At 36.3% G+C, this 23,643-nt stretch overlaps 1 pseudogene; it reads left to right on the top strand.

The window, feature by feature from the left end:
• Window positions 1-21,789, top strand: part of LOC107510635 — a 28,626-nt pseudogene extending 6,837 nt beyond the window's left edge.
• The last annotated feature ends 1,854 nt before the right edge of the window (window positions 21,790-23,643 follow it).

Raw genomic sequence — 23,643 nt, 5'->3', positions numbered from 1 at the left:
TTAAATTTGTTTTTTGGTGTTTTTTTTTTTTAATTTTTAATCATGAAAGCCATTCTCATAGCATATTTCTAAGCTTGTAGAAAACTGACTTATATTTACAGTCTGAACTCTGTGCTACTTCTGAGCACATTTCCAAAATCTTATAGAAAAGGACCCATTTGCCTTGTATTCTTGAATTCACAGTTCTGTCTGTGGTTGTAGTTTGATTCCTTTTAATATAAGTGGTGCAGTGGAGGTGAAATTTGCTTGCTGGTGGTCATGGGTAAGGCAATTACGAAGTCTGACATTATTCTTGGAATGATTTTAAGCAAAATATCATAGTTCATCAAAACCTGTCTGCAAAACGCCAACAAGTTAATAGTCATTTATGCACAGAAGGAAAAAATTATGGCTGCCAGACCACCTTCATGTGGGAGATTTGGTCATAAATTTTAAATATCCATTGTGAGAATTATATTATGTGTAAGAAAATCAGCATCCTGCAGTTTTACAAGTGGGCCTAGAAGGGCATAATGCACAAAGAAAGATTTAACAAGAAATGTAAGTAGAACAGGCAAATAAGAAGGCATCTCTGAAACTTCTGGCGCCTCCTATAAGGCGTTTGGAAAAGGGCACAGTTTCTAAAGCTCTTTTTTTTTTTTTTTTTAAGACAAAATGGTGGCGTGGGATCTTGAATGTTTTAAACATTAAAATTGCTGCCAGTACGGAACACTTACTTTGTGCTAAGTGTCTTACGTAGCTCATCTAACCAGCTTTGAAAGAGCCCCAGGAGATGTAGATAGTGATGAAACAGAGGTTTACTAAGAGTTTGGTAATTTGCCCAAGATCTCAACCTGGTAGGCTAGGCTGTATCTGGCCCTAGTACCAAAATTTTAAAAAGGCACTATCTAAGGGTTGACAGATTATAGAAAGTTGCCCCACTGGGCAAAGGAGTTATAAAAAGGTCCCTGACCCTCAGTGACGATATAGTCTCCCAAGGAAGATTCAGCCAAGACGTCTTGGGTGTAGATACCATCTTTGCAACAAGGAAGAACTGTCTCTTTCTCAGAGCAGATACAGCTCTGCTCCAGGGCATAAGGCTTGGTGAGCAGGAGGCTGAGTTTAAATTACAGTCTTACATATACACCCTCACCCCCTGCAGCTTAGATGTATTACATCAACTGCTCTACACCTGCCATATGGCAAGTAGAGGGCCCAGAAACCAAATTCAGGCAGTGCGACCCTAGAGATACATGCTTAGACATGATTCTCTATAACCTCCCTCATCTGTAATACTCAGTTCAGCCCAATGGGCAGGTGTATCTATCACATGTACAGAGGACTATAGCACTATTTCTTCCTTCTCCTCCCCTCTGCCATTCAGGATACCTAGGCCTTGTGTATTTACATCCTCAATGAATTGAGGCAGTATGGACCCTGCCTTCATAGAACTCATGTTTTCAAGACATCAATTCTGTAAGCACTTAAATAGGCAGTTGACATTCATGATGGGAAGTGGTAATAGAGGGAACCTAAAAGGAGCCCCCAGCACACAGGGAGGGGCACTCGACCCAGACTGGGCAACAGAGAGGACTTCCAGGGGCAGCCTTGGCTAAGCTGATAACTGTAGAAGGAAGAACAGGAGTTACCAGAAGGGTGAAGGCACAGGAGGTGGGCTATGGAGGGCACAGATCACGAAGACCTCATGTGCTGCAACAAAGAGTTCAGATGTTGTCCTGGGGCTGAGGGAAAGCATGGAATAGTTTTAAACAGAAATCTGGCTCTCGGGTTTACCTTTTAGAAATGTATATCTTCTAAAATAATAATCCCATATGCTCATGTAGTCATGTTTTCATATGACTTCAGAAGTTTGTCTTTCCTTTATAGTCACATTGTATAATAAGATCTTATCTGTTTTTTTAATAATTTCATAACATTTTCAAAAACATTTTCTAACCTTCCCCAAAGGTTAAGTGACTTACTCTGGTCTCCAGAGCAGATTTGGCCCACCACTGTCCTTTATCACAGCGTTTAGCATAATTCCATTGACAAATTTATTTCCGCACTGCTTTGCATATTTCCTGTTTCACCAGTTTGAAAGAAGCTCTATAGTACAGGGACCTTGTCTGTCCTGTTTACTCGATAGTAATATTCAACAAATATTTTTAAACAAATGAATGAATGTCCACAGCGAGTGGCCGTGTTTCCCTGATATCTAGCGGGTCCGCAGCTGACAATCCTCAGAAGCTGGCACCTGAGACACGAGTTAGAAACTCCCTGCCACTGAGTGAGAGTTAGAACAGGCTTTCAGGTAGTACACAGTTAAAATTGTGTTTCATGCAGACTTTCCTGAGGTTGACATTACAACATTATTGTATTTCCTCTTAGGGAGTCTGTGCCCATTTACGGCCTCATCATGAATCAAGTAGAAATGGTCGGAGTTACTTGCCAGCCACTGAAAACTAGGGCTTTGGCTACTTTGGCAAAGGGATTCTCAACACCATCCTAAGTTTGAGAAGCCCCTAGAACTGGTAAGTCTTCACAAACCCATAGTAACTTAGCATCTATTTATAGCTTGCGTTTTGGGTTACAAACTGAATTGCACATGGGACCCTGTCAATTTAGTTCAACAGACATTTACTAAGTACTTGTATTTCTTCAAGTCATTGAGTTAGGTTCTGAATTAATCAGAAGCATTAATTAATCTAAGTTAATCTTTAGCCACTATATTAGTTTCCTATTTCTGTCCTAACAAATTATTACAAACTTAGCAGCTTAAAAATAATAACACAGTTTTGTTATCTTACAGTTCTGGAGGTCAGAAGTTATGTTATTATTTATAAGAAGTATATATTTGGTCTTGGTCCCCATTCTTGGTAAGGAGCTTGTAAAACCCTTCGAATTTCTTGAATGATGAGAATAATAAAGGTGTCTTTTGTTACATTAATGAAATGACTTTTGGAAAACACCTGAGCAGGCTTATTGCAAGGAACCAACCAAGTGATTGGAGGGTTGGAACTTTCAGCCTTCTCTCTTGACCCCAGGGATGGTGAGTGGGGCTAGAGATTGTATTCGATCAGAACTGGCCAATGATTTAATCATACCTGCAGTAACGAAGCTTCCTTAAAAACCCAAAAGGGTGGAGTTCAGAGAGCTTCTGCGTTGGTGAACTTGCGGAGGTGCTGAGGGAGTGGAGTGTCTGGAGAGCACGTGCAAGCTCCACGCTCTTTCCCTCTACCTTACCCTACACATCTCTTTCATCTGGCTGTTCCTGAGTTATATTCTTTTATAATAAACCTAGTTTCTTTTACTTACAAATTACATAACCTGCTATCCAAGTTCTGTGAGGCACTCTAGCAAGTTAATCAAATCAAGGAAAGGGTTGTTGAAATCTCCAAATTGTAACTTGTTGGTCAAAGCATAGGTGACAACCTGGACTTATGATTGACATATGAAGTGGGGGGAGAGGTGAAGTCTTGTGGGACTGAGCCATTAACCTGTAGGATCTGACACTATTTCCAGGTAGACAGTGTCAGAATGAGTTGAATTGAAGCACACCCAGGGAATTACTTGATGTTGGAAAAAAAAATACATGTTGAAACTGGAATTGGTATCATGTTTGTAGAAGCCCAAGATGGATCTCAGGGGGCTTAAAACAAGGCTTTGGTAGGGCTGTGTTACATTTCTGAAGGCTCTGGGGACAAATTTATTTCTTGCCTTTTCCAGCTTCTAGAGTCTGTCCGCATTCCTTGGCTCTCGGTGCCTCCCAACACCTGCATTACTGTGACCTGTGCTTCCATTGTCACGTCTCCTCTTACTCTCCCTCTTTCATGGATAAGGACCCTTGTGATTAGGCTTCATAATCCAGGATACTCTCTCCATCTTTGGGTTTTTAATTTGAACACATCATCAAGTTCCCTTTTTGCCATGGAGATACCATGTTCCCAGATTTTGAGAATTAGAACGTGGACTTTTTTGGGGGCCATTATTTGTCATCTCAGCTGCTATATGGTGCTTCTACCCAATTGGTTTAGAAAAAATGGTATGGATTTTAGGCTCAAATTAGGGCTAGTTCCAGCACATCTCCACTACTTTCTAGAAATACAACCTTAGGAAAGTTACTTAATTCATCTAAGCTTCAGTTTTCTCATCTGTCAAATATGAAAAAATATCACCTTATCTCATAAAGGTATGAAGTTTATAGACAATAGTACATGTCACCGCCTGCACCTAGTAAACACTTTAAAATGTTGATATTATTGTTGCTAATTCCTTTTCCTTGAGCAGCATCGCTGATAGCACATGATTCTCTTTGGGTTGTGATTTTCAGAGGTTTGCCATGATATTTCACTATTTTCTTAACAAAGATTTGGGTTAACTTAAACTTTTATAGTTTTCATAAAAGGAAGTTATAAAGCAATAAATGTAAGTTCAGAAATAGTCACTGACAGCAATACAAGTTTTCAAAAACAACTCTTACTTCCAGAAAGAGTTGTACTTAATTTGAAAGCTGGTTATGCCCTCAGAAATATTTTAGAAGTACATTGCTCCAACTTTAGTGCGTTCAAGCATCCCCTCAGCCTTTGCTGCTTGTGGTCTTTCTTGGAGCCTACTTTCTCTCTCTGAGACGTGGCAAAAATTGCTTCAGGACTCTTACTAGAAACAATCATGACATGTTAAGGGCTTGCATTGTAAATTAGACTTTGCACAGCCTACTCTCCTCTCTAAAATGAAATACCCATAGAATAAGACTCATTTCCTGCTGCTTCTTTTCCAACCGACTTGTGCATAATCGGTTTTCTATAAATTCAAAATGAGATACCAATTTAAAAATTTAAAAAAGATCTTCAACAGCTGCCTAAACTTGCCTTAAGGCAAGGTTCTATTATACTTTCATTTCCTTTCTCCTTATTGGAGACCAGGTTTGCCTGCTGCAGTAAGAGCTCTGTTCTTGGCTGATGACTGGCACTGGGTGTCTCAACATAAACACTTAGGTCTGTCTGTGTACATATTTTGAAAAACTTGCCAGGACAAAAGGAATAATGCCTTTATTGAGACAACTCCTAGAAGCTCTGAGCTTTAGACAAGGACAATTCTTGGCTTATACATCTTTGCTATACGAATTACAAAGCTAAAGTAGATTATTGAGTAATGAAGTTGGTTTCTAACAACATGCCAGAAATTCTACATCCAATGATTGTCAATCTTCCATTTGTTCATTGTATTTTTGGGTATTAAATTCAGTCAATATTATTAAGTGATTAGAGTTCTTACCTATGAGAAATAAATGTTAAACCCTATGATCACACACAAAATGTAGCTTATTGCTTTTACAGAATAGATAGTTTCTGAAATATTATGAGTTGGATTTCTTATAGTTAACACCCTAAAGGATTTAACTTTTTTAAGCCCCCTTGCAGTAAATCTTTTCATATAACCAATATTTTCTAAAATAGTAATTGAAGTAGAATTGACATAGAATAAACAAACAGATCAATGGAAATGAACAGAAGATCCAGATTCAAATCCATGAAACACATGAAAATTTAATCTACATCCGAAGTTGCTTTGCACATCAGCCTTAGAAAGTCATCTTTTCTAAATGGTGTTGCTATTATTGGTTTCCCCTGTAGAGAGAAAATTGAATTTATATTATATATTATACACAAAAACTTATTTCAAGTGTATAAAGATGGAAATATGAAAAGTAAACATTAAACATCACTAGAATAAAATGTAGGAAACTTTTTTTATTCACTATAGGTAGCATAAAAATTTTAGAATATTGAGGAGGGGAAAAATGAAATTGAAGACAGAAGCTTTGTTCATCTCTCTTGCGACCAAATCAAAGTTGTGATGGAAGCACCAAGCAAATAACAAGCAAGGTCTCCTGGTATCTCTAGATGAACAGAAGCACTACAACTAGGGAAAGAAATAAGAAATCACCCTGCAATGATAGAAGGTAGGAGCTGGGGGAAGATACAAGGCTGCCCGAACCCAAGTGGCTGAGTGGGACAGAGTCTGTGGCAGCTGTAGCCCAGCCATCAGCTGCAAATGACTCTTAAAAGGGCTCTGCCTGCAAATGGACTTTTATGGTGACAGACTTGCTCTCTCTGAGCACCAGTGCTGGATTGGCTATTTGGAGGACACCAGGGACTTACAGGGTAACACTGAATTGTTAGAGCGAGGGCCAGAGGTGAGTCTCTCACCTGGGCAGAAGTGCTGGCAGTATCCATTATTCCTATGTTGAGCCCTTTCCTCTCCCAGTGTGCAGACTCAGCACTGACATAGCTGAAATGTCATCAAACTGGATAACAGAGGTTGCTTCGCCCAGAGAATTACCTGAAACTCTGCCTCTCCCAACTCATGGCCTTACCCAAGCCACATCCAGTTGTATCCTCAGTGAATCTGGTGCTCCTTGCTAAGCCAGCTCCAAGACTCACCCTGGTGGCAGCTGCCCTCAATTTCTGGCATGGCTTCTTGAGGCAACTATAAGCATAGCATCTGTAGATTGCTTGCTGAATCTTAACAAGTGTTCTCGGAGAGGCACAGGCTGGGGCTAAACTTGGCCCGCAGCTGAACCCCTCTCAACACTGTGCCTTTGGACGCTTATCACACAAAGCCATGTTCGTAAGATCAGGAGGCTTAGAAGCTTTGCTTAGTACATAGAAACAGAAAAGAAAGGCAGCTAAAATGAGAAGACAAAGAAGCAGAAACCATATGAGAGAACAGAACAGAGACCCAGGAATAATAGAGTCAAGTAATCTAACAGATGCAGAGTTCAAAACATTGGTTATAAAGATGTTTAATGAGCTTAGGAGAAGAGTAGATGAACTCAGATGAAAATTATAAAAGGGAACCAGTCAGAAATGAAGAACACATTATCTGAGATAAAGACTATATTAGGGGGAATCAACAGAGTGGGTAAAGAAGAGGATTGAACCACTGATATAGAGGATGGGAAAACCAAAGACACTCAATCAGAATGGCAAGAAAAAAGAAGCCAGACTATAATAACTTAAGGAGCCTATGGGACACAATTAAATGTAAACATATCCATGTCATAGTGGTACCTGAAGGAAAACAAGAAGTTGAAGAGCTATTTGAAGAAATAATGATGAAAAACTTCCCTAACCTAGTTAGGGAATAGATATGCAATCCCAGGAAGCTCAGAGTTCCAAAAAAGATGAACCAAAGAGGCCCACACCAAGACACATTATAATTAAAATGCCAAAGTTTAAATACAAAGAAAGAATATTAAAAACAGCAAGCAAAAAGCAGTTAGTTGTCTACAAGGGAGCACCCATAAGATTGACAGCTGATTTCTCAAAAAGAAATCTGCAGGACAGAAGGGCTTGGCACAAAATATTCAATGTGATGAAAACCCAGGATCTATAACCAAGAATACTTTATCCAGCAAAGCTAGCATTTAGAGTCGAAGGACAGATAAAGAGCTTGCCAGACAAAAATAAGAGAAATGAATTTATCAACACCAAACCAGTATTACAGGAAATGTTGAAGGGACTTTAAGAAGATAAAACGTGTATCAAAAACATGAATAAAGAATGATAATAACTACATTCCTATCAACAAGTACCTCAAATGGAAAAGAATTAAGTGCTCTTAACAAAAAATAGGGTGGCCGAATGGATGAGAAAACAAGACCCGTACATATGCTGTCTGAAAGAGACTCACCTCAGGTTAAAAGGCACATACAGACTAAAAGGAAGGGGATGGGAAAAGATGTTGCCTTGATGCACCTTAGAGGGCATTGTGCTGATGAAATAAGTCAAATAGAGAAACACATATATCACATTATTACACGTACATGTGGAATCTAAAGAACAAAATAACAACAAAAACAAGCTCGTAGATACTAGTAGAATATTTTGAAGGCTACTAGGTGGGAGTGGGTTTTGGGAGATGGTGAAAAAGGGCAAAGGGATTGAGTACAAATGGGTAGTTACAAAATAGACATGGAGGTATAAAGTGTAGCATAAGGAAAGTAGTTAATTATGTTGTAATAAATATGTAAAGGAGAAGAAGGGTACTAGATTTAGTGGAATGATCACTTTGTGAATTATATAGATCTCTGATTACTATGTTATACAACTGAAACTAATATTGTATGCCAACTAATTGAAAAAACTTATTGAACTGTATGACGCATATATGAGCAAATAATTGTCTATTATATTTCAATAAAGCTAGAAAAAAGTTTTAAAATCTCTCACACACAAAGAAACTATTGATTAATTTTTTATTAAAATATTAAACCTAGATTCATCAAAGACTATTTTTTTAAAAGTGAAAAGATAAGATATAATCTGGGAAAAGATATTGCAAAACGTAAATCAATAAATCAATTAGAAAAAATTACATTATTTTATACATAGTAGATATGTAATAGAAAAGAAACAAGTATATGATACTAGAAAGATATAATTTTAGGGGATAAATATTTTTAAAAGAGGGCATAAATGTTAATTATTTATAAATTGATATATTATATATGAATTAAGTGAAAATTAAGTTCAGTTGCTATTTTCCATTGCACGTGAAACATGAATATTTTTGAATCGTGGTTATGAGAAACATTGAGATTTAATTCAAATGTATTACTTAGAAAATCACAAATTAATTTTAGTAGTTGCTACTATCTCTTCCTTGTTTTATCCAGGTGAGCTCAAATTATTTCTATCAACACAGACTTCCTTATCCTTTCTTTCCTATTGATCTCTGAACACATGGCTGAATCAAACTGATTCAGAGTTCTCAAAACTACAGTTTTGTCTTTAATAATTAAAATGACTTTTTAAATCATTTCCTTTGTGCTTGGCATTGTGCTAAGAACTTCATACGGATTATCTTTTTTACAAACCTATAAGATCGATGTTGTTTTAACATCTTCATTTTACAGATGAAAATTGAAATAGACAATGTAATTTGCTTACAATTAAACATCGAGTAAATTTTATTTTTTCAATGACTTTTGGCCATTTAAGAAAATAAACTCCCATCATTGTGCTTTTCTCTGAGATATCTTTAAGTGAAGGAACTAAGAGCAATGAAATAATGTTGCCTTCTTAAATACATTTGTTTGCTCAGTTTGGCTTATTCTCTTTGCTCAACTGCTGATGGGCCTTAAGACACATTGAAATTTCTGATTTCAAAAAATATCAAGTAAAATAAAGTTATAAAAGTAATGTTTTCTAACTTTAAATAACTAATAATGAATAGATAGGCTTTCTGTAAAAGTTCATATTCAGATTACTTCTAAGTTGACCACAGAAATCAGGGCAAAGGATAATGATTTATCCCATTCCTCTCTGACTTCTTCAGGTGGACGATCAAATTGAGCTCTTTTAACAGCATCTTGAAAAGGTCAAGAGGCCCGTTTAATGAGGTGCGCTATATAATGAAGAATGAAGGAAGTGCCTCGTGCCTTCTATCCTCCACGTATTCTCCCCTGAGTTCACCTCATGCCCCAACTATTGTCACCAGTTGCTAAATTATTGCGATTAGTTCATACTGGTTAGAGAAATAATCACTACCCTGAGGCCTGTCCCCTCATTTTCACCCCCACCCCAGTGTCCTCTGCTACTCAGCAGTATGACCCTGCCCCGATGGGCTACGTGAAACTCCCCACTATCCAGCAACCTAACAGTTAAGGGCTGGCACAACCAGGGTATTCTGGATCCTTGGTCTTGAGCTACCATTATCATTCGCTCTGAGCAGCTGGTGCCAGTGAGTTGTTAAATATGTTGGTTAGCATCCCAGCCCCTCCCATGCGTGATCTTAAATCCCCTGCATTTGGTATGATTGGTTCAAAGAAGCAAACTGTAGGTTTGAATTAGGAACTAGTGACTATCTGAATAAATCAGATCTGCACAACTCAGCCTTCACATATTGCTTCAGCAAAGCCACCAATACTCCCATTGTCACTAGGGTTTCTGTTCCCCACTGGTGCGTCTCGGTTCACTAAAGCAGCTCAGAAGTCGACCTCTCTCTTCATTGCCTTATATCTTTGTGACCCACCCAGAAGCAGGATCTTTATTATTACTAGCTGAACTGATTTATCTTGCACAGAAAGACACCATTTGCTGACGTATACAAAAAAAATATCTTTGTGCTATACCAAAAACTAGATAGTAGTTCTTTCCATACTCCTGGTTAGAGGAGATGACCATAGACCATGTCCTTTGAGAAATTCCTTAGTCTCCTATCCTCATCTCTCTTTTTTTAAGTGAGACATCTCCACAACAGAACAGAAATGAGTCAGCTCTACCAAAAGAAGAGGCAGTTTTCTAGGATAACATGAACCCTTTGTTGTCAGTGAAAGTGCTAGTGGAAGGCTCCAGTGGGCTCTGATGGTCCCAGTCTCAAGTGAATGAAAATGTCCACTTACTGTAATACTTAAATTTATGTGTCAGTTGGCTAGTCTCTGATACCGTTTTTTTGTTTGTTTGTTTGTTTTTTTTTTTTGTTTGTTTGTTTTTTGGCTAAATAATGGTCTAGGTGTTGTTGTAAAGGTGTTCTTTCTTTCTTTTCTTTCTTTCATGCCTACAGCACCTGATATTTCTAGGTGGTCTCCCATCCAAGTACTAACCAGGCCCGACCCTGCTTAGCTTTTGAGATTAGACAAGTAGATGTGATTGTTATTTAAATCAGTAGACTTTGAGTAGGCCACATCCAGGATGTGGATGGACTTCATGCAATTAGTTGAAAGCCTTAAGGGAAAAGACTGAGGTATTTTGCAGAGGAAGGAGTTCTACCTCTAGTCTGCCTTCTGACTCAAGACTGTAACATCAGCTTCCTCCAGAATTCCCAGCCTACTGGCCTGCCCTGCGGATTTCAGACTTGTCAGCCCTGACAATTACGTCAACCAATTCCTTAACCCATTATTAAAAAAAAAAAAAATGTTAAAATTTCTTGAAATAGGAAGTGTGAGGAACATAAATTTGAAAATATCAATAAGCAGATTTTAGTTGTTATTTATGATGTCAGATGACTTTTCCCTGTCACAAAGGGCCAAAACTAAACCTTTTTAGCAGCAGAAAAAGTATAGACTTTGGGAACAGACAACCCATGTGAGACTCCAAGAAGAGTTGGTGTTCTCTGCAATCAGCAAGAAACCTGACTGAATATGTTACTGGTAACTGTTGTGTAGACCTAACCCTCTCTCCTGCACTGGCTTCCAGATGCAAATCACCTAAAATTAGTTGAGCCTCTTAAGATTCCCAGTTTTCAGTTCCAAAAAGAGTCCTGGGTCATAGATAAGGCATTTCATTTGAGCTTCTCTTTCCTGTATTTACTGGGTCTAAAATTGGTATATGGAGGCAAACTGCTAATACTGCAGTATATTTCTCATTACTTATCTTCCCATACTAATATTACTGTGTTTGGTCGATACAACTCAACCTATGAACATAGTATACCTCTCCACTAAAGTCCCTTTAAAATCCTGTCAATAAAGTTTTATAGATTTCTATATAAAGTCCCTGTATATCTTGTTTTACATTTATTCCTAGAACTTATTCTCACTATTTTATGTTTTAAAAATTACATTTTTTTGATCCTTTTTGCTGGTCAAAAATGACAAAGTGGCTAGGAGTGTTTCTTTTCTGTTTCTAGAATGATTTTTGTAAGATAGAATGATTTCTTTATTTAGATGTTTGGTAGATGTTTCTGGTGAAGCCATCTGGGGCTAGAGGTTATATATATATGCCCATTAGGCCAAATTTGTTAATCAGCAGTATAGACTCTTAATTTTACTGCATTTTTGTTGATTTATTCTATCAAATTACTCATAGAACTTTCATTTTGACTACGTTTTCTTTTAATCCTGTCATTTTGCTTTGCACATTTTTATTTAGACATAATTGACATACGTTAGTTTAAGGTACACAAAATAATGATTCAACATGTGTATATATTGCAAAATGATCACCACATTGTGATGAAACTTTTAAGAATTACTCTTAGCAACTTTTAAATTTATAATACAATATTAACTGTAGTCACCATGTTGCACGCTACATCTCCAGGATTTATTTTACAACTGAAAGTTTGTGCTTTGACCACATTCACCTTTCATGCAGCCCCTGCCTCTGGCAATCATCAATCTGTTCTTTGTATCTGTGTTTTCCTTTTTTGTTGTTGTTGTTTTTATTTTTCATGTATAAATGAGCTCATGCAGTGTTTGTCTTTCTCTATATGACTTATTTTACTTAGCATAATGCCCTCAAGGCCCATCACTGTTCTTGCAAATGGCAGGATTTCCTTCTTTTTATAGATGAATATTATTTCTTATATACATAAATTTCATATATAAATAAATTTATATAAAGAAATTGTGAGAGATACATGTATATATCTCATTATTTTTAAATCCATTCATTGATAGACACTAAATTATTTCCATATCTTGGCTATTATAAATAATACTGCAATGAACATGGGAGTTCATATATTTGTTCAAGTTAGTGTTTTTTCTTTAGATAAATATCCAGAAGTGGAATTGCTAAAAATTATGATAGTTCTATTTTTAATTATTTTGAGGACACTCCATGCTGTTTTCTATAGTGGCTGTACCACTTTGCATTCCCACCAACACTACCAAGTGTTTCCTTTTCTCTAAATCCTTGTCAGTACTTATTATTTCTTGCCTTTTTGATAATAGCCGTTCTAACAGGTGTGAGGTGTAATTCCGATTTGCATTTCCCTGATGATTAGTGATTCTGATAACATTTTCATGTACCTGTTAGCCATCTGTATTTCTTCTTGTCTATTCAGTTCCTCTTCTCATTTTTAAATTGAATTATTTGTTTTGTTGCTATTGAGTTGTATGAGTTCTTTATGTATTTTGGATATTAACCCCTATCTGATGTATGATTTGCAAATATTTTCTCCCATACAGTAGATTGTCTTTTCATTTTGTTGATGGTTTCCTTTGCTATTCAGAAGTTTTTTAGTTTGTTGTAGTCCAACTTGTTTATTTTTGCTTTTGTTGTCCTTGCTTTTAGTATCAAATTCAGAAAATCATCACCAACACTGATGTCAAGGAGATTACTGCCTGTGTTTTCTTCTAGAGGTTTTATGGTTTCGGCTCTTAGGATCAAGTCTTTATTTCTTTTTGAGTTAGTTGTGGTGAGCAATGTTTCAGTCTTTTGCAATAGTTATCTCAATACTATTTATTGAAGACTGTTCTTTCCCCATTGTATATTCTCGGCTCCGTGTATCTGTTTTTACACCAATCCTGTACTATTTAGCTTTCTATAGTTTTGTAATATAGTTTGAAACCAGGGAGCATGATGCCTCCAACTTTGTTGTTCTTTCCCAAGATTTTTTGGTTATTTGTGTTTTTTTGTGGTTTTATACAAACTTTAGGATTGTTTTATTTCTGTGAAAAATGCCATTAGATTTGATTACATTAAATTTGTAGATTGCTTCGGGTAATATGGACATTTTAACAATATTCTTGCAATCCATGCATATGGAATATTTTTGCATTTATTTGTGTCATCTTCAATTTCTTTCATCAATGTCTTATGGTTTTCAGTTTTTCACCTCTTTGGTTGAATTTATTTCTAGGTATTGTATTCTTTTTCATGCAGTTGTAAATTTGATTGTTTTTTAATTTCTCAGTTTATTTTTAGTATATAAAGGCACAACAAAGTTTTGCATACTGACCTTTCATTCTCCAACTTAATTGAAATTTTTTATTAGTTCAAAATTTTTTTAGTGGAGTCATTAACATTTCCTATGTATACTATCACATCATTTGTAAATAGTGACAGTTTTACCTTTTCCTTTCTGATTTGGTTGACTTTTTTTTCCCCTTGCCTAATTGTTTTGGTTAGAACTTCCAATACTATGTTGAATAAAACAGATGACAATGGTCATTCTTGTCTTGTTCCTGATCTTAGAAGAAAAGCTGTCAGATTTTCACCATTGGGTAAGATATTAGCTTGGGCTTCTCATATATGGCCTTTTCTATGTCAAGATACATCCCCTTACTTCATGCATTTTGAGGCTATATTCTAAGTCATACCAATTTAAAATTGTCATATTCTTAGTGAATTTTGTCTTTATTAAATAACTGTATTTATGTCTACTTCTAGTAATGCTTACTTTTTTTTTTTTGCCTTAATGTGTAATGTGTAATGATGTTATATTATCCTGAAGACACTGCTAATATAGAGACCCCTTTATTTTCCTATACAACCCAGGTGGTATGAATTTGGACTGCTAATCCAGGCAAGGGCTGATTTATCTATGGTTCTCAACTTTCTTATGAAGGCGCGTTTCGTTTCCACCTCAGTTTATTGTGGGAAGGATTTCCTATATATAATCCCTCATCCTATGTAGACCTGGGTCTCTGATTTCTGTTCTGTTTGTCTGTCAAGGCCATTAAGGATACATTTGCTGATATGAAACTCAGAGGAAGAGACATCTGCCATATTACTAAATCTATATAGATGTTGAAGTGTATTTTATTCTTCTATGCTATTTAAATTATGAGTTTTATTTGGAAATAGAAGAATAACAGAGAGACAAAAGCAATGAATATACTTAAGTGCTATGTTTTCCAATTACAGCTGTAAAATAAATTTTGAATAAACATATTATTACATGACTAGCATGTGGTAAGCTCAGAATTTAAATTCAGACGGACTGACTCCAGAGTTATGTAAGGCGAGTAGATACAATAAAAATTATGGTAGAAACTAGTTATATTTCTATCTACTAAGTGGTCTTCTAAAAAATACCTGGTGGAAAACAAAGATTTCATACCTGTCCTAACAATAAAAACCTCCTAGATTGAGTTCTCTTCTTTCAAATTCAGCAAATCTTACTAAACCAATTAAAAAAATATCATTAGAGATTTCTTTCACAGTGTCAGTAAATATTTAAACAATGATGTGTTCTCTAACACTACACAGATATATTACATAAATATTGCTTTTTGATTCATGAAGTACATTCATATTCTATACAACATGCTATATTTAGAAATAATTTTATTTATTTTATTTGCCTCATTAAGAAATAATTTGCGGGATTTTTTTTTTAACTTTGTTTAAAGCAAATAAACTATACATCACATTCTTACATTTCTGTTAAGAAATTTTAAGGTTTTCCCAGTACTTTATATTATTCTCAAGTAAAACATCCTACTTTCGACCTTCATCTCCTTGCAATAATTATTTTGCTTGTGGTGCACAATAGTGCAAGCAGGTATGGTATGATGTTTAGAATATTCAATACATTTATTTTCTTATCGATGACTAAGTCATTTTTGTAATTTTTCAGTAAGTCCATTCTTTACGATTTTCTCTTTTTAAATTGTGGAAACTTTGGTACTAGTGGCTCTTGATCTAATGGTTACAAGAAAATATTTAATGGGTTGGTGGCAGTTTTATTGCCCCTTAAACGTTTAATAGGTCTTCTGCATAATTTCTCAATGTGTTCTTATTTGTTTACTTTTTTATATTTTTGGTATAAAATTGAAAACTTATGGTATTGAACTTTATGACATTGGCACAATTCTTCCTCCACAGTTATAATATATACTTCCATTATACTCTTATTTCTAGGGGCTAAAATATGAACTTAAGAGTGCAACATGGCCTCAATCCATAGAGTTTTATGTTTGGATCACTATTATATATAGAAAACTTTTTCTTTACTAAACTAATAAGATTATAGTTTTATTCTGATTGTTATTTATTATAAATGTACTGGAAGGATCTGGAACTACATTTTATTTCCATTTTAAAAAATTCAACATCAGTTTGATCAACTTTGTTTTATTTGCTCAAGTATGTTATATTGGAAATGGCACCATAGAAATTCAGAAATTCAGAAAATTCAGATTCTAGTCATAACACTGCTGTTCATTTAGATGTTCTGTGATCCTGGACTAGGTTTGGACAAGGTCAGATATTTCAAAATTTCTTAAGTCTAACTTATATTTAAACAAAATCTTACTAAATGAAAATCAGAATACACCATCTGAAAAAGAATGAAATGTATTATTATTATTACTTTATAGTTCCAGGATAGTTCAGTTTACTTGACACAGCAAATAAATCCATACAAGAGACTGGATAAAGGATTTTCAATTGTTTGAAATAACTATTTTGTTCTCTGTGGCTATTTAATTTACAGGCACAGAAATTATAAACTTAGAAGGAAACTTTGTTAACATTTTTTGCAGATCAATTTATAAAAACTTTCTATTAGTCTGTTTACCACTGTTATTTCTATTGATGTTTATATTAACGATTTAGTATAAATAATGTTTAAAGAGGCAGTTTTCAAAAGTCCATACTATAAATGGGAATAATACTAAATGATGATATTGTAAGAGCTTTTAATATGGTACTTAGACTTTGTAAAGTGCACAAGCAAATATATATATTTTCATTTCGTGCACAAGAAAGTCCATTACAATTTTATCTCTTGTCCTTTTGAAGAGCTCTGAAGGAACTTGACTGGATAACTTAGGTGATTTTAGACAAGCCATTCCATGCATAATTCAGAACTCACTGTTAAGAGACAGAATGACATTCTGTTGTGTTACAGAAAAGCTGAGTGTGAATGTCCACTTTATTTTTATGTTCAGACTCTTCGAAGTCTACTTGGGACCAGCATCTATTGATGTCTTTGGGCACTACCCTTTTGGTGACCTAACCCCAACATTTATCTGTGCCCCACAGCTCTTCCCAGCAGGAGGCAGCTTCCCTTGCTCTGGGAATAGCTCCCTCCACCTATGCTGGTTACCTGGGGAATCTACCCAGGCCGTCACTCATAAATCTCTTTTTCCCCTTTCTTGTTCTCGATCTCTAGCAAAACTTGAAGTTTTCAGCGCTTGCTACTTCCCACTGGTTGTTTCAGACCCATTCTTGCTTCCTGCTTTCTTCTGAGCGTTACTCCAGAGAGGAAGCCTTAGCCTAGCCCTGCCTCACCGAGGCCTTTCTCTTGACCTGACCCCTGCATAGACAGTCCCCTGCCTGCCCTTCTGGCCCCGTCCTATCCAAGTAGGGAGTCCCCACTGAGTGCAGGGGCCACTAAATCACTACCACTTATAATTATGGTTGAGTGAATTCTAAATGAAAAATGAGATTATAAAGTCACGGTGTTATGCAGATAGATAGACATGAGCAGAGGAATAAAGGCCCAACCCAGAGACCGCCCTTAGGACCTCCATGAAACACTCATTTTATGGTTAAAAATTACCATTACACCCTGGAAGACAAGGAAGTAAAAGCCACAAAAAAAGCCACTGGTTTAGTCCAGCCTTAATCACTTGTGCAGTTAGTGAAACTTCCTTAACTTTAGTCTCATTATACCATCATTATAATATCATACATATGCCAGAAGTTCATGAATCTAATTGTAACAGACTGAATTCTGGATAACCGCACGCACAATAAAGAGTTATATAACAGCTAAATGCCAATTAATTAACCTCACGTGCCAATCATCTAGCCGTACCCCTGTAACCATCCATCTAGGGCCAATGTAAGGCATGTTTTCCTAATTCTGCAAGTCTATGGTCATCTCTGGCATAACCTGCTTCTCTCTTGAAACATACTTTAATAAATCTTACTTTTCCTAAATTTCAATGGTCTGTAATTCTTTACTGCATTGGTGAAAAGAACCGAGCTCTCTCAGTGCCCTTCAGCGCAACAATCTTGGTTTAGGCTGAAATTCTTTTCGTCCAAAGAAAGACAGAAGACACTTACAAAATTATTTTCTTCTTCTTTATCCCATTGATCTTCACATCAGCTCGAATCTCTTAAAAGCTTGCTCTTCCATGAATGTGTGATATAAGTCCTCTTTGGATGAACTCAGTCAATGCTCAGGTAATAGTTTTGGACTCTATCTTATGTGTACACTGAATTAATTAGTATTCAATTTATTATTTTTATTCTTGATGACTTAATGTAGGGGTCTTGAACCCTGGGCCGTGGAGCAGTACTGGTCCGTGGCCTATGAGGAACTCGGCCATGCAACAGGAGGTGGTGATCTGCAGGCGAGCAAGGAAGCTTCGTCTATATTTACAGACGCTCCCAGTGCTAGCATCGCTGCTTTAGCTCTGCCTCAGATCATCAGGCGTTAGATTCTCATAGGAATACCAGTCCCTGGTGCTAAAAAGGTTGGGAACCACTGCCTTAATGAATAATTTATACACAGTTGTAAGATTGAAATGATCTCTTGTTTATAAGGCATTTATGCTCTATAGGATTCTATGAGGGAGAAGTTAATAATTTAATGAACAGGTCAAAATAATCAAAGTTCATACAAATATGTATTTTTCACCTCTTACAAAACAAAATTCATGAAGTTAATTTGAAGATTTAATTAGCTTTAATTAAGCAATTAATCGGGCAGCATCCCATCTAGCAACTAGAAGGGCACTCCTGATTCATGAGTTGCTTAATTAAAGCTAATTAGATCTTCAAATTTGCAGTTGAAATTTTATTTTTAACAGCTTGGTGGCAGCATTGGGACCAAAGCAAACTTCTGACCATTCTTAGGGACAACAAGAGACACAGGCTTGGTACCCTTAAACTCCATTTTTGAGTTCACTGTCTTTTTTGCTTTTTCCAGAGGTCATTGGAAAGTTCCTCTCTCTCTGAGCTCTTTTTTCTTCATGTTTGAGCTCCCTATTGAATTGGCTTTCCTTTACAAGGTAGGCCATCTTGAGCTGCTAGAGAAGTCTACCTGAGATAATTGAGCTGGTAGAGGAGTTGGCCCAGAGCCAAGTTAGCTGATAGCAAAGTCTTCTGAGAGCCAATTGAGCTGGCAGATGAGTCTACCCTAACCAGGGGCCCTAGCCATTCACACCACAATTCTCTGGATGAAAACACCCATTCTTAGCGTTGTCCCTGGATTCCACAATGGAAACTGCTAACAGTTTAGTGTGCAACTCCACATGTATTTGGAATCAGCCCCCTAAATTCCATATTGAGAACCGTTGATGGCAGCCGCTGTTCTCCCGTTCACTTGGAATCAGTCCATACTCTCTGTTCCTTGGGGTGTGTTCAATCCTTTCCCTAATCCAAGGTTCCTCAGGAATTGTTGATGAGTGGCAGGAGTTGGACTGGGTCCAATTAAGTACCAGATTGGATCTGGGGGTAGAGTGGGTCCAATTCGAGCTGGCCAGGATCTAGCAGGAGACCTCATATAAACATTAAGAAATAAGATCCTTTATGTCCAAAGAATTAAATCCACCACCTTTTGACATACTTGCTTATTTTATGTTTAATATCTGTAGAAGCTGCAAATATTTGCAAAAGAGGTAAAATCTTACTGGAGACAGCCTAGAATTGCTTGACTATTATGAAGGGTGTTCCAGGTAGAAAAAAAATATTCAAAAAGTGCACCTGAAGGGTTTCCAGATTGAGCAAACAGAATGAGAATTGGCATGCATAAGTTTGCAAAAAGTTTTCAAAATTTCAAAGTAGCTTCAATGAAAGATTTATTGCAAAAGGCTAATGAAAAATAAAGACAGTAAGAGGTACCTAAAGACAAAAGATGATAGGATAGAATTGATGATTGATGATATAACTCCTACTACTCCCTCCTACCTACCTTCTCTTTTCCACTCCTAAAAGAGCAAAGAACAGTTATCTTTTTAATATAAAACAATTTGAGGCTACAGGTGATCCTACTCTGGTATCTTTAACTCTTAGGTCAAAGGCTGACATAAGTGCCATATTAGAATTAATTAAACCCATTGCAGATCCTCAAAAGTTTTTGTAAATGCATTAACTCCTAGGGCCAATGAGAGGGAAATAAAAATTTACATTGTCCCTTCCTGCCAACTTCAGACCAATTGGTTATTGATTCTTTCTCTCTCAGGATAGTTTTTGCCTTCTAGCTTCAGTCTGTCCTTTCTTTTTGACTATCTTTGGAAGTGACTCTGGATCTTGGGATGGTAGTGATCTTTGTGCATCTTGAGTCCATGAAGTTGTTTAACATTGCCAGAAATATTTACTCATTGTCCCAGCTAAAAACTAACACGATAGTTGAAAGAATTTAGTAACTTTTTAAATCAGAAATTTGGCCAAATCGAAAGCTGATATTAGAGGCTGGTAGTTTTCTTTTTCTTTTTTACCCAAAGCTAAAATGAAACTATATAAAAGAAATTTTATTTAAAAAGAGATAATGTAGTTAGATAAATGGATCAACCTATGATGTCATTTGGATGGCAACCCAATTCTTTGATGTATTAAAAATAGTTGTCCTTGTTTTACAGAAGTAGTCTTTACAGAACCAGAGATGTGGGTCCAGAAGCAGTTCGAAGATTAAGGTACAGCAGCCATCACTGATAGAATCAAAGGTGCCATTTGTGAAGAAAGTTCCTAATGCTGCAGCATTTCTGGTTTCAAGCTACTTAATTAAATAAGACTTCCTCCACCTTTCTCCCTTCCTACTGGTTTCTTTAACCTAGATGTGACACACTAAAGGACCTGATGGCAATAGAACTAAAGGCATTCTAAAATGGCTAAATGTATGGTGAAGGATGCACTCAGTATGCCTGGTACCAACCCTCAACACCTGTTGGAGAAGACCATTTGGACATAGATCTATGAGTTAGAGTACTGGAAAGAGGGATGTTTTTGACTTATGACTGAACTTGTAGTTGATAAAAGCCGTGGAGTTAAGGTTTGTGGGTGGTGTCTATGGTGGCAACGTAAAGCCAACTCCCTTTCTGTGTTTGACTTTGAAGATGCTTCAAATTCAGTTTGAGAAGTATATCATTGTGGAGTTCATCAGAAATGAAGATTTCTAGCATGTCTGCATGTTGAGAACATTTTACATGGAGCTGACAAACTCTACAATTGATTGCTACAAGTACTTGGAGCCTCTTTGCAATGACTATTGAAAGATCAGGAACCAGAACTGAAATGGGGAGTTGCAACTGATGCATGTAGATGGTTTATTGATGAACTACTTCACAGTGAGAGAGGCTGTGGTATCATTCTGCCCTAGCTAAAGAAATGCTATGTGATAGAGGAAGCTGAGCAACTGGAGCCTTGGGTTAGTGCTCTAGAATTGGACATGGATGATGTGCAGTCCAGCAAAGAGGAGGAAGGGGAGGATGAGAAGATGGAGACAGTACCATCATCTGATCACTGCTGGAGCAGCTACTGAGACTTGGCAAAGTCCTGTTGCTTGCCCACACTGCACTACAGAAAAAGTAAGAAAGGATCTCCCAGAAGGCAGAGTCGGTCTCCCAAAAGCATAAGCCTTTCCCCTCACCAAGGAAAGCATCAGAGCAAGAGTCTAAGATGTCACCACAGCAGGTCCTGAGATAGACAGCACAGATCCTGCTCCAAGTCCCCAGGCCATTACCAAAGTCACAGACAAAGGAGCCATTCATAGTGATCTAAGAAAAGTCACAGGAAGAGCTGGAGAGGGAATGAGTGATGGATTCAGTTTGGTTTTAGGTCTAATGGCCTCCTGCAGATATGAAGACATCTGCCTATGTGGGAAGATTAAGATCTACTTCCAAGGCAGCTAGGAAGATATTTTAGTTTTAGTTTTTTTTTTTCCTAAAAGTTTTTCCACTTTTTTTTTTTTAAGTTAAACAAGGTACCGAGTTTTGTATCTCATTTTGAATCATAATCTACATGTTTGAGGGGTAATGTTTTGCAAGGGCTGCTTATGACTCCTTTGTACAACAAAACTTGACTGTACTCATGTTTATGAAGGTAGAAAAAATTTGAGGAGTGGAGTGTACAAATGACAAGAAGAGAATATAGCCACTTAAAAACAATTTGTTATTGTATTTGACACACCAAAAAAACCTAAAAAAACTAAAAATAAATTTGGTCTATTAGTATACATGTTCTATGCCACTCTGAGAAATTTTTTTTATGAAATGACAAATATTTTTAGAAATTATGAAAAAATATAAATTTCCCAAGCCATAGAATGCTGATATAAAAGACAGTTCATAATTGTGTATTTCTTAGTTTTCACTAGAAAGTAAGCCTTTAAAGTTTTAAAAATATAGTAATTGAAGCTACTAGAATTAAAATAAAGGGGTGACTTTATAATACAAGGAAAGTGGGATGTGTTTTGGGCTAAGAAATGGTAAAAATGAAGATACATTTTCATTAAGAGACGTGAAAGTAACTTTGTCATGGTTGTTTTAGAATGGGAACAGAATTTTACCTTGTGTAAAGAAGCTGGCTAAAATTGAATTATTATAAGGATTTTAAAAAATTAAGCTTGAATATCAGTGGTGTACTTATATAAAACCAAAACATTTAATTTTCTTTCTTATGCTAAAAGGACAGTTTTCTTGAACAGTCAGTCTGCTTCTGAGTAATCTTTTTGGGTAATCTACTGAAAAGCAAAGATTCTGTGATTTATCAAAATATTCTCTGTTTTATGTTGTTTTAATCAAATCTTTTACTTAAGAAAATGGAATATTCTCATAGTATGAGCTAACCTTCGGTATTTGTCTTAGAAATCTTTTATTGTCACTTTGGTTAAAGAGATAATTAAGTACTGCTTATATTTCTTATTTAATCAAATGTCCAAACCTTTTAATATCTTTGACAATTTTTTCAAATTCTAAAAGATCTTTTTTTAAAAAAAAAACTCAAACTAGTTTTGAGAATTCCCAGAGGACCCCCTAGAAAATCTCAAAGAATTTGTCTCTATCCTTCTAAAAAGGGAGATGTTGAACTAATTAGGCTTATTTGATATGTTAAATTACAAGGAAAGCATTGTCAAATAAGAAGTAACCATGAGCCTTCTTTATGTTGCATTTGTGTAAGTATATGTTAGAAGTGTTTCAAAAATTATGTGAACTTCCTGGAAGTCTGAGATGTCCTGACATAAGATGTCCGTCATCGAAATTGAAACACACACTGAAATGACTGAACCTGAGTATCAGATTGTGGCACATGGGAATGAAATTCATTCCGCTCTTGCAGAATGACACTTCATTACCAGATTTGTCACTTCAATGTCCTTGTAAACGTGGCAATAGTCTGCTTCTAAATCAGAGAAATTAAGATGGATAAATAATGGCTATAAATTAAGTAAATAGAACCATGGAAAACCCAAGGCAGCTGCTTGATTCTTCCAAGCTCCCTGGCAAACTCTATTTTTTTTGTTGTTGTTTGTTTTTGCTTTCCTTCATTCACCATAGTGCATTTAAGCTGGGCTTCCTTCAACCCCCACTTAGAATGGATTACCAATATGCTGTTATCATTGTATGTATATGTGTTTTATTGGTGAGTCGAAGTCTTCCCCTACCATAAGGCTAATGCCTTCACAGTAGCAAAGAAACTGTTAGAAAATGTGTTTCCACTCCACACAAAATAGTCACCATTAGACCATCGTCTATTGGTATGTAACCTTTTATTGATCCTTTGTTGTCTCATCCTAGTATGGTTAGATGTTGTTAGTCTTTAATGTCTTCTGCTGTAACCTATTATTAATAGGTTAAGGAAGATTTTGCAGACCCCAGTTTAAGGGATCCTGTTATTTATAGTCTAGAGCCTGGTGATTGGGTATTCTGAAAGCTCCATCAGAAGCATAGCCCATTGAAAGGGACCTTATCAATTACTCCTGATCACTGACACTGTTGCAAAACTAGAAGGCATGGAATCTTGGGTACACATCTCA

The sequence above is a fragment of the Rousettus aegyptiacus genome, unplaced genomic scaffold (genome assembly GCF_014176215.1).
Source record: "Rousettus aegyptiacus isolate mRouAeg1 unplaced genomic scaffold, mRouAeg1.p scaffold_m13_p_10, whole genome shotgun sequence".
Taxonomy (NCBI): domain Eukaryota; kingdom Metazoa; phylum Chordata; class Mammalia; order Chiroptera; family Pteropodidae; genus Rousettus; species Rousettus aegyptiacus.
The sequence above is the reverse complement of the archived record's forward strand: the minus strand, read 5'-3'. Positions and strand labels throughout refer to the sequence as shown.